Source organism: Nelumbo lutea, chromosome 2 (assembly GCF_056320005.1).
Source record: "Nelumbo lutea isolate HS-2025 chromosome 2, American lotus-T2T, whole genome shotgun sequence".
Classification (NCBI taxonomy): domain Eukaryota; kingdom Viridiplantae; phylum Streptophyta; class Magnoliopsida; order Proteales; family Nelumbonaceae; genus Nelumbo; species Nelumbo lutea.
The window spans coordinates 85,077,033-85,088,190 of NC_142685.1; the positions used below are offsets into that span (position 1 = coordinate 85,077,033).

General features: G+C 38.0%; 1 long non-coding RNA gene across 1 annotated transcript; it reads right to left on the reverse strand.

Moving 5' to 3' along the window:
* Positions 1–1,114: 1,114 nt before the first annotated feature.
* LOC148871683 (uncharacterized) lies at positions 1,115–9,638 on the reverse strand. The gene is made up of 2 exons (XR_016106599.1): positions 9,200–9,638; positions 1,115–1,293 (listed from the first exon to the last, which is right to left on the reverse strand). It is a non-coding gene; the product is annotated as an uncharacterized LOC148871683 (long non-coding RNA).
* Positions 9,639–11,158: the final 1,520 nt, after the last annotated feature.

Consider the following 11,158-nt stretch of genomic DNA (forward strand, 5'->3'; position numbering starts at 1 on the left):
GGGAGGCTCCCGCTTAGGCGTAGTCGTTTAACCTCTTTCCTTAGACACCACAAAACCCGCTTAGGCGTAGTCACTTAACCTCTTTCCTTAGACACCAACCGCCAGTTATGGAAAGTAATTACAAGCTTCCCTAAAATTCAACACACATTTGAACCAAGTGAGGCTTCCCTAAAGGATCTTTCTATCCAAATTTTAAATTAGAGTTAGGGTAAATCGCATGTGAAGGGTGGTGATTTTTGGGCTAAGGGAGGGTGATGAAATTTCTACCTTATCTTATTTAAGTTGGATAACCTAAAATGGATTAACGAAACAAAAACAATCAAACAAAATGAATACAACTAATTACAATGCATGAACAATTATTTCTAAAATGCAATTCAGATATATAACATAAAAGAATAAAATAAACTAAGCAAAAGAAGCAATTAAAATAAAAAGAAAGAAAACCTAACACATTCACAACTAACAAGATAATTTCAGTAATTAAATAAACCTATATGATGCATCCTCTAGAATATCAAACCCTAAATGATGGAATGCTAATGCAAAATTTTTTTTAAAAATTATTTATTTATTTTTTCAATCTTTTTATTTATTTTTTTATATATATTTTTGAAATTCGAAATTTTAAATTTAAATTTCGAAATTTTAAATTCAAATTCAAATTCAGATTCAGATTTGGATTTAAATTTAAATTCAAATTTGAAAATTCAAACAATTTCCCCTTTTAACAATTAATAATTCAATTAAAGCACTAATAAAAGGGAAATTAAATAAGGCAACAAATAATTACAACAAACTGAAAATAAAAGAAATAATTATGCTAAAAAAAAGATTAACAACTACCAAAATAAATTCTAACAAAAAAATTTCTATGCTAAAAATTAAAAAGAAAATAAAATAAACAAAATAAAATTATGCGAAAATAAATAAAATAAAATAAAATATACGTTTTTTTGTTTTTTATTTGAAATAAAAACAAAAAACAAACCTAAGAAGAAAAAAAAAAATCAAACAATAAATTAAAATTAAAAAGAAAAGAAAAATAGATCTAGAAACAAAACTACAGAAAAAATAATAATACTAAAAAAAAATAAATCTGATCTAGAAAAAATTAATTAAAAATTCAAAAATTACTATTCAATAAAGAAAAAGAGTTTGAAAGTAAAGATAAAAAAAAAATTAATAATAAAATGGGATAACTACACCTGAAACACAATCCAATTTCTCTTCTCTTCTCTTCTCTCCCGTAGTCTCACAACACTCTAATACCCCACCTTTCGCTATTCCGTCCTGCAGAATCAAAGAGAAATAAGAACTAAACTGAGATAACGGACCAAGTAATAGAATGAAAATAAAAAAAATAATGAAACATATCTAGATAAAGCAAATAAAAATTTTCTCCGTGACTTGGTGTGTCCGGAAGCATGTCGTTAACCACTTCGGAACACCAGTTTAGAGATTAATAATTTTTCCAATCCTCATGTAACCTTAAATATTGTAGTACGTGGTGAGGAAGGGGTCGAACCCACAGAGAAGCGAGGGAAAAATTATTATTTCTCTTTGTTCAGGACAAATAAAAAGAAATTGGAATTGGCAATTACGGAAAATCAAAAATTAAAATTTATTAATGCTGAAATTAAAGGTTCGAAATTAAACAAGACAATAACTAAAATTCAGAAATTAACAAAGTACTGAAATTAACAAAAAAATAAATAAAAGTGATCCAAAATTCAGATCCAGTGGTGATAGTTGCAGATTAGCTGGACAGCTTGCAGGAACCCCTCCTAACAAGAATTATGTGTCCTTCCCCTCTTCAGCCCTCGAACCCCTCGAGATAGAAGATGGAATGGAGGGTAAGGATCTAGTAGTTAGGGGTTGAATGGTGAGGGTTAGCAGTTAGGTGGCGCCCTAGGGTTTAAAAACAACAAAAAGGTTGTCATAGAATGAGTGGTGGAGATTAGAAGAAGTGGAGGGTGGAGATTAAACACCTAGGGGCAGCTAGGGTTTGCTAAGAGCAAAAAGATTGGGTTAAAAAGAGTCATAGGGTTTGCTAAAGTGTGGGGAGCATGCTAATACAGTAGGAGGGGCATCAAACTGGGTTTAGCAAATAGGAGGCACCCTCCTGCTCTCAGATTTTCACAAAAACACCCCTCTCAGCTGGACTTCACACCAGCTTCCCAAAAGCTGCATTTCAGCCATGAAAACTTCCCGTTTTGCACAAAATTTGCATAGAGACCCTCAGAGGTCACAACATTAAATTTAACTGGGAAAATGGCACACTTTGACTATCTTAAAGCTGAAAATACCCCTGAATTGATGCCCTTAAGGTCTCAAAATGCAGAGTTATCACCGATGCGTTCCCATTGAAGTTTGTCACCTCTAATGGCAATCCTTTGATGTCTTCCTTTTGTATGTTCATCAGTTCCAACGTGTGGATGGAGACGAGGTTGATAGAGCTTCTTGGATCGACCATCGACCTTCTCATTTCAAAACCGCCTATTTTCGCTAGGATGTACAATGGTTTATTGTGGTGGGGATTCGCGGCTAACATGTCATCCATTGTGAACTCTACACTACTACAATCGCAACTATAGGGTTGTAATGGATGCCTGAAGACTTCCGCCAATGCCCTGATGGCCAGTTTCTGTGTTGTCGAGTTTTCCCCTTGTTTAGTGAAGAATTATTGTAGCTCTTAGCTCTGCTCCAGCTTTTCAATTAGGATGTCATATTAGTACTGGTTGGCTGCTCCCACCACATTGATGCTGCCTCCCTAGGTATGGGTTGGGAGGGGGGTGCTATCTACGCGTGCCAAGTCTCTTTTGACGAACTCATCGAGCTTAAATTTTTGTACGAACAATCTCCTCAAGGTAAAATAGTCCATCAAGTCATGGTGTGGCGATTGATGAAAATTACATCACCTCCTGCCGCACTTGTTCTTCTCCGGGTCTGCTCCAGATGGTGGTGGCGGTAGGTTGATGACTCTGTCCTCGACTAACTTATTCATTATCATGATCACCTCCTCCCTTGTGCAAGGGAAGGGGGGACAGACACTTCTTCTTCCTGGGGAATTGTCACACTGGTACAGTCCCTGTCTAGCTCCTTCGTTGTTTCTAGGCTTCCTATCAACTAAATATGCCTTATTCCTATTGTACGGGGAGGTATCTTTGACGGTGCATGCCGTCCTCTATGCACACCTCTAGAGTTGGCTAAAAGTTTCCACCTCAATGTTCTCAATGTCGATTCTGTAAGTAGGGTGCATGCCCCATCAAGAGTGAAGGAACCGAGGGTGTCTTCAAACTTGTGATGTGCTCCTGCGGGCTACCCCTCTGTTCGTCATATTGTGGCCATTACTGAGGAGTATACCCAATAGGGTAGGACTTGTACAAGATGCAATCAGAATACAGCTTCTGTACGATAGTCGAATCCTAAGCTTGGTTGCGGCTCTCAACTACTATCCCCTGGACAATTTACCTCAGCTCGTCTCGACTAAGAGGGGTCTCTGCTACCGGGTTAATGCAGGGAAAGGCGTAAGACTGGTGGACAGGTTGGTGGCCTATCTAGGTTGGAGTTGGGTTGGCTCTATTGGGCTGTTCTGGGATGGTGGGGATTTGGTTGGAGGCGTGATGGTTAGGGTTGGGGACACCGGTAAGAGTGGCGGGGGTTTGCTCGGCTTAGGTTGAACGATTGAGTAAGATCTGGAGGGCACTCCTTGTTTACTCCTGGCTATGCTCAATCTTTCTGAATCTAGTTTCGAAGATTGCCTTAAACTCATATACTTTGTTTAGAGAGTATCTCGATGTCGGCCTAGATAGGAGTTTCCATCTTTGGGTGGTTCTCTACTCCCAGATTGGTGTTCTCTGAGACGTTCTGCTCCTCGGGGATGGAGGTAAGGTTGATTCTTTGTGAGGCCATTCTCTATGATTTGGTGCTAGGGTAAGGTTGATCCTAAACGGTCTCTTTGAAAGATAGAGAAAGATTTGGTGGTAGGGTAAGGAGTCAAAGCAAAAGAATGCTCGAGTGCTGGGTGCCAAATGAATTCCAATACGAAGAGGATCTCTATTTATGGGTGAGATCCTGAGATCCTAAAAGGTAGGAGATAAAGGTGCTTATCTCCTATCAGGAATGGGAATATTGGATTTGTTGTCAATCATTAAGTGCACCACTGGGGTTTCACCACATGTCTCATGAGGATCTTTCTGAGGATCGGCTTTCTTTCCCCTCAAGATCCCTCATTATTCACGTTTGCTACTGCTTCTCGTGCGCTTTATTTTATTGACATGGCATTTAGTGACATAATTGCCTAGCAGGTGGTATCTTGTTAACCCTACATGTCGTTTCGCCATGTCTTTTGATGGGCTCTGGGTTCATCAAGCGTTCGGACAGGTGTGGGGAACTATCATGGGTTTATCACGGTTCTATGATGTGTGTTATGAGTTCATCATAGAACTTGTGGTGCATTACGGGTTCATCGCAGCAGGAAGGTTGACTGTGGGTTGTTCACATGCAACATCATGGTGTTAATTTAGTGGTTGATGTTCTCTGAGGGTCTAAGCGAATACTATATACCTACAGTTTGTAAAATTTGAGTCATAAATATCATAAAAGTATGAGGTGCATTAGTCAAGCCAAAGGGCATGACTAGCCACTCATAGAGCCCATTCTTTGTTTTAAAAGCAGTTTTCCATTCATCGCCAATTCTAATTCGGATCTGGTGATATCCACTTCGAAGATCAATCTTAGAAAAACATTGTGCACTAGCCATGAGATCCAACATATCATCAAGTCGAGGTATTAGGAATCTATATTTAATTGTGATCTTATTGATTGCATGACTATCGATACACATTCTCCAAGATCCATCTTTCTTAGGAATTAATAGAGCTTGCACATCACAAGGACTTCAACTCTAATGAACAAAATCTCTTTCTAAAAGTTCGTTCACTTGTCGTTGCACTTCAGCATGCTCCTTAGGGTTCATCCTATAATGCGGGAGGTTAGGCAATTGGGATCCTAGGACCAAGCCAATGGCATGTTGAATGTCCCTCAAGGGTGGTAATTCACTTGGCAATTCTTCTTGGGCCACATCTTGGAATTCTTTCAATAGGGTTGCAATCCTAGGTGAATTTATAGTTGATTCTACAGAAACAACCCTAGCATTTTCTTTGGCCACAACAAATAAAACTACACCTGACTCTTTGCCTTCCCTTTCAAATTCTTTTTTAGTTAGAATGTGCAGCAGTTTCCTTTTTGGAGGGTCAATTGGGAAGACATTTTTGGATTTATCCTTCTTATATGGTTTGGCTGGTTTCACAAGAATAGATTTGCCATTGTGCTTGATGATGTATGTATTTAATTGACCATAATGGTTAACATTCATATATAACCATGGATGCCCTAGCAATACATGAGAAACATCCATAGGTAGAACACCACACTAGACCTTATCTGAATAATCACCCATTTGGATGGCAACCAAACACCTCTCAGTTATGGGTAAGGAAGTCTTATCTACCTGAGCTACTCTATATGGTTGTGGGTGTGGTTCAGGTTTGAGCTTCATTCTTGATATAGTAGATTTAGATACGACATTCATGGAACTACCTCCATCAATGGCAACTTTGCATACAACATCCTCACATTTGAAATAGGCTTGAAAAATGCAAGTACGCCTCCAGTCATCTGTGGACAGAATACACATCATAACACTAAGGTGATGATCATAAATACAACATTGGTCTTCTTCAAATTCAATGTCAAAGGGTTCCACTAAAGACTTAACAACTTGATCAACATCTACACCCTCAAAAGAGTCTTCTACATCTGTTCCTATGGTTGAAGTTTGATTTGGACAACATAAAGCAGCATTTCCTTTACCATGACAATTAAAACATTGAATGACAGACCCTTTTTGTCATGAACTAGCAATAGTGTTAGTATTGGTTCTCTGAATAAGATTGTTACTACCACTAGACATCATTGGTTCTGGTTGTGTAGGCCTATTGGTCCTCTGAAAGGACATCAATTTGGACATCATTTTGGGTGCTTGGATCTCTCCAGCTTGGGAAGACATACGACGAAAGATAGAGAACCTCTATAACTTTTCAAGCTTTAAGGCCTTATTGTAAGCCTCTTTTATGGTGTTAGGAGAATGCAAGTTCAATTCCCTTTTCAGTTCAAATCTTAAGCCATTAATGAACTTGGTGAGAGTTATCCATTGTTCTTCCCTTATATCACATTTCATAGATAAATCCTCAAATCGGTTAAGATAATCGATCACACTTAATGATCATTGTCTCAAATTCATCCATTACTCCAATTGTTGCATTTTATAAAATGTGAAAGATATTTTTCCTTCAATTTAGCTTTCATTTCAGATCATAAAGTCATAGGTGCCTCACCTAAATGCTCAATGTCTTGTTGGACCCCTTGCTAATATCACTTGGCAGACCCTACTAGCTTTATCTTAGTAAAGCAAACACATTGGGTATCAAACATATTATACCAATCAAAGTAGTCTTCCATATATGCTAACCAATCTAAGAAAGCAGTAGGGTCTAACCTACCATCATAACTAGAAACATCTACCATCATGTGATTTCACCATCGTCATGGAAATCTCTTTGGTCATCTTAGATCTAGCATTGATGATGTGGAGGGAATATATCCTGATGTCTACCATGATATTGCCTATGTCTAGGATAATCCTCAAAGTCACTCTCTAGAAATTCATCATCATCAGCTAATTCTTGTGGGTTGTTGGTACGGTATCCACTACCTAACACCCTATGAGATTGCATGCAAGTATGTCCCAAGTTTGGAGACTAGCTCTCCCTACCCATATTCATTCATGGTTGGTGGATTCTAGTAGTTGGGGTTAGAAGAATGCCCGATTGTTGAACACTAGCACCTAGGGGTTGACCATTTCAATAATTATGCCATATGGTAAACTCTTGGGGATCATTCCTCGAGTCTTCAATAGGACACTTGCCCATGGATATAGAGATTTATTTCATTAATTCAGTCATAGAATCTTTAAGGCCATTTATATCTGAACAAAGGGTTTGTATCTTCTCTTCAAAAATTGCCTTTGTTTCTTTTTAGGCTTTGGTCAATGCTTCTTGGCTCTTAGACAAGGCTTCAACCCTAGAAGAATGTTCAACATTGGTAACCATGATGATAGGGTATTAATAAAGGGTTGATGGGATAAAAGTAAAAAGATGCAATGCCAATATAGACAAAATATAAAAAATAAGTAATCAAAATTCTAAATTAATGCAAGGCACTCTTAAAAAATCTAAAATTTTGAAAAGAAACTATGCTAAGCTCATGCAAGACTATGGGTGTGAGATATACGTACTAAGAAACAAGTGGGATTTTTTTTGTTTGAATGAAAAAAAGATGAGGCATTCAATAATAGGTTATTGAGGGAAAGATTGGTATATATTTATTTTTGGCCTTCACAAAACTGCTAAGGGCCTTATTGCATTGACCAACTTACTCAACAAATAAGGAATTAATACAAAACCAAATGGAGAAGATATACCTTTTCAAAGTCCTCAAATTATCTTCCTATTCAATTTGTGAGGTGTTTCAAGTTATTCTACCTAGAATTGAATACACAATCCTTGGACGAGTGACCTCTAGCTTCTGGAAGCACTTCTGTGGTTCTCATGAAGGGACACGTGTTGTTGGCTACCAGAAATGTTGAAGATGAAGGCCTTCGGGTTTCATTGTATGATGTGATTTTGAGTCAGTTTGCAAAGACTAAAGGAAGTAACTTCCCAATGTTGTTCACAACTTTGTTTCTACCCAAGAAGTGGTTGTTTCAGGCTTTCAGCTACCGCTACACTATGTTCTTTACTTCAAATTTGTGGTTGGTTCGTGTAATAGAAAGATAGGAGAGAGAGATGTTGCTAGTAGTGTCTTTTTTTATCTTGGTTGCAGCAGAGAAAATAACGAAAATAAAGGGAAGAAGAAGGAAGAAGAGAAGAAAAAGGAAGAAGAGAATGAAGAAGGAAAATAGGAGCGGTGCTGAATATATGAAACAATAGGAAAGGAAGAGGGAGGAAAATATAGGAGGAAGTAGCGAAAAGGAATCAAGAAGAGATAGCAAAAACAAGAAGAGGAAGAGTGGAAGAAGAGACAACAAGAACAAGAAGAGGGAGATTGAAAGAAGAGACAACAAGAACAAGAACGTAGACAGTAAGAAGTGGATAAGAGAGTGGGTGAGATCACTACTGTTAAGGTTTTGTTATTGGAAATAGAATTTGGAAATAAGGAAAAGGAAGAAAGAATGAAAAGAGATTGAGAGAGAGAAAGAAACAGTGATTGTTGTGCAGTTCGGTTGCAAAAAATAGTGTTGGGGGAGGAAAGAAAGGAGTAAGAAAGAAGGTCGAAGAAAAGAAGAAAAGAAACTAAAAGAGAGAGAGAGAATGATAAGAAGAAGAAGGAAATATAGAGAAGATGGAAACCACTGACCTCTCTTATTCAACAGGTGGAAATAGAGGAAGAGGAAGGTGGCTGAGATGCTTTGGTTCAGACGTGAGCAGAAGAAACATGGAGCCGAGCTCTGATACCAAATCGATGCAGAACTACCACCTGTTACAAGAAAGTAGAAGAAGAAAGAAGACAAGAAGAGAAGGAAGAGAGGAACTTCGAAAGATGCAAGTTTTCTATTTCTCAAAACCATAACGTCATATAACCCTAACATATTAGAATTAAGTCCCTACCAAATATAAAAGTTTCACTTAAAACCCCCACCAAATATGAAAATTACAAATAACCCCTTATTAAGAAGAAATTTTATAATTAAACCCAAATTGCGTATTAATCAAAGTAACTCTAAGCTAATGCCGCCCACGCCTAAAATAAACAGGAATAAACAGGACTAAATCATCAGAAATGGGATCGGATACTGAGAAAAGAAAAACAAGAACCAATCAGCTATCTCTCAATGAAAAGCATCAGAGAATAGGTATTTCTTGCAGAATATGGAAATATAGTTAAAAGAGAGAAATATACCTATGATGCAAGATAAGAGAACATTTGAAAAAGAAAAAGAAAAAGTGCGGAGGATCGAGTCTGTAACAAGAGTATACGGGAGCTAGTTCAGCAGGACTTCATTACCGGATCCGTAGGCTCTCTTTCATATCTGATTACCTCAAGGTAAAAAACAGGGGAATCGTTAAGGGCTTACCAGATTGGGATTTTGGCCTTGGCTCGATCAATGCCGAACAAGGGTTCCAGACGAGCTCTGAATTCAGGTTAGGCGCCTTCAGATGATGAAGGTTTCGAATGGGACTAACTAGGTGATTGATGCTGATGGAAATGTGATTCCGGTAAGAAATACAGAGGTTCGCCACTCTACTCTTTGTCTCAAGGTTGGAGACGACAAATGGTATTCTCAATCGACTATTCAACTTCGATTTTGCCGCCACCGCCTCCTCTCTTCGAATAGGGAAAGCGATGAGTAGTGTCTCAGTGATTTCAACAGTTGGGATTGGAGGAAGAAGAAGAAGAGAGAGATGGAAAAGGAGAGAGAGATAATATAAAGATAGAGAGGATAAAGGTTGGAGGTAAAGGGCTACCGCCGCTCTGGTTTGGTTTCAGCAAAGAAGATAAACAGTTCCCCCCTCTTCAAAATGAAAAATAGGTTTGTTTTAGTAGGGCATGGTGGCAATTCTGTAATTTTAGGGCTTCGAGGGGTAATTTCATAATTTTAAAATATTTGGGTCAAACTGGGTCTAGGAGGGCAAACCAAGGGGCTTGGTTCCATGATAGATGGTTTTGGGTCAATGATGGAAGGGTTGAGATGGGTTCCAAGTACATGCAAGGTTTTAGCATGTGCAATCCAATGAGATTAGTTGAAATAGAATCTTTCTAGAAGGATGGGTAAATGGGGGTATTTTTTTTTTTTTAATTTGGCAAGGTTAGGTTTTCGGACATTCTGAGTTGATTAGCAAGGTCAGATCTGGCCAAATGGGTTCAAATTGGGTAGATCTAGAAAGGGCTTGATTCGATCAATGTTGAGCCTCGAAATGGAATTTGTATGTGATCGAGGCAAAAATAGGGGTATTTTGGGCCGAAATTTTACAAGTGGGTATTTTCGAGTGTCTAGGATCTTGGTGATGTATAATTAGCCTTCGAGGGTCAAGATCATAGGGATTTAGGTCAATGAGATGTTCAAGAATGGAATCTTGGTTTAATGAAAGGGTAAATGGGGAAATTTTGGGTTAAAACTTTATGGGTATGTATTTTAATGTATCTAGAGTTTAATGGTGTGGTTTGATCTATTTGGATGTGTTAAGAAAAAGGGAATATGGGTTCCAAGTGTGTAGGCTAACGAGAGCCATTGAACTAGAATCTTCGCTTGATGAAGGGGTAAACAGAGGAATCTTGATTTGAAATTTTGTGGGTAGGTGTTTCGGGTTGTCTGGGGTTTAATGGTAATGTTTGATCTGTAGGTCAAAGAGTAGACTGGGGTTAACCGGGGCCATCAGATTGATATCGAATAGACCTAACAATAGATTAGGGGCTTTTAGGCTAAAAGTTGGGATTTTTGGGTGTTTAGGTATTTCGGAGAAATCGGGAGTGTCTGATCAGGAATTTGGGGCAAATTGGAGGTTCATGCAGCGGATCGAGCAAAAATGGGGTGTTAATAACTATCCCTCTTTGTTGTGAGGTAAGAAATTATGAAACAACAAAGACTAAAAGAAGCACATAGAGATTTTTGCTAAAGGTAAGCTTGGAAGAGGGGCAAGACGAGGAAGGAGGATTAAGATTAAAAGGAGTTCTTGTGAAGCATCGTTTCATTATGTTCATGCCTTTGTATTCTTGACAAAGTGCCCCTTCCTATGTATCAAGAACCTTCGAAATCAGGGTACATTTGTCATAAAGAAAAGCATTAAAAACAAGTAGAAAATAACAATAAAAGTAACTCAATGTATGAAATCTGTTTAATTTGTCAATAGTGAACTTTCCAACAAGTATGAGATAAGCTTGTGGAGTGAGGTCAGCTATTTGCATGAGGTGAGAAAGCATAAGATTGAAAACTATAATGCGCCATGTGCCAATGAAAACAACTATAGAGCCTTAATTAAAATTTGATGTGCTAGCATGGCGGAAAATACCCGTGTGCTATAAAGCAAAAAAATCA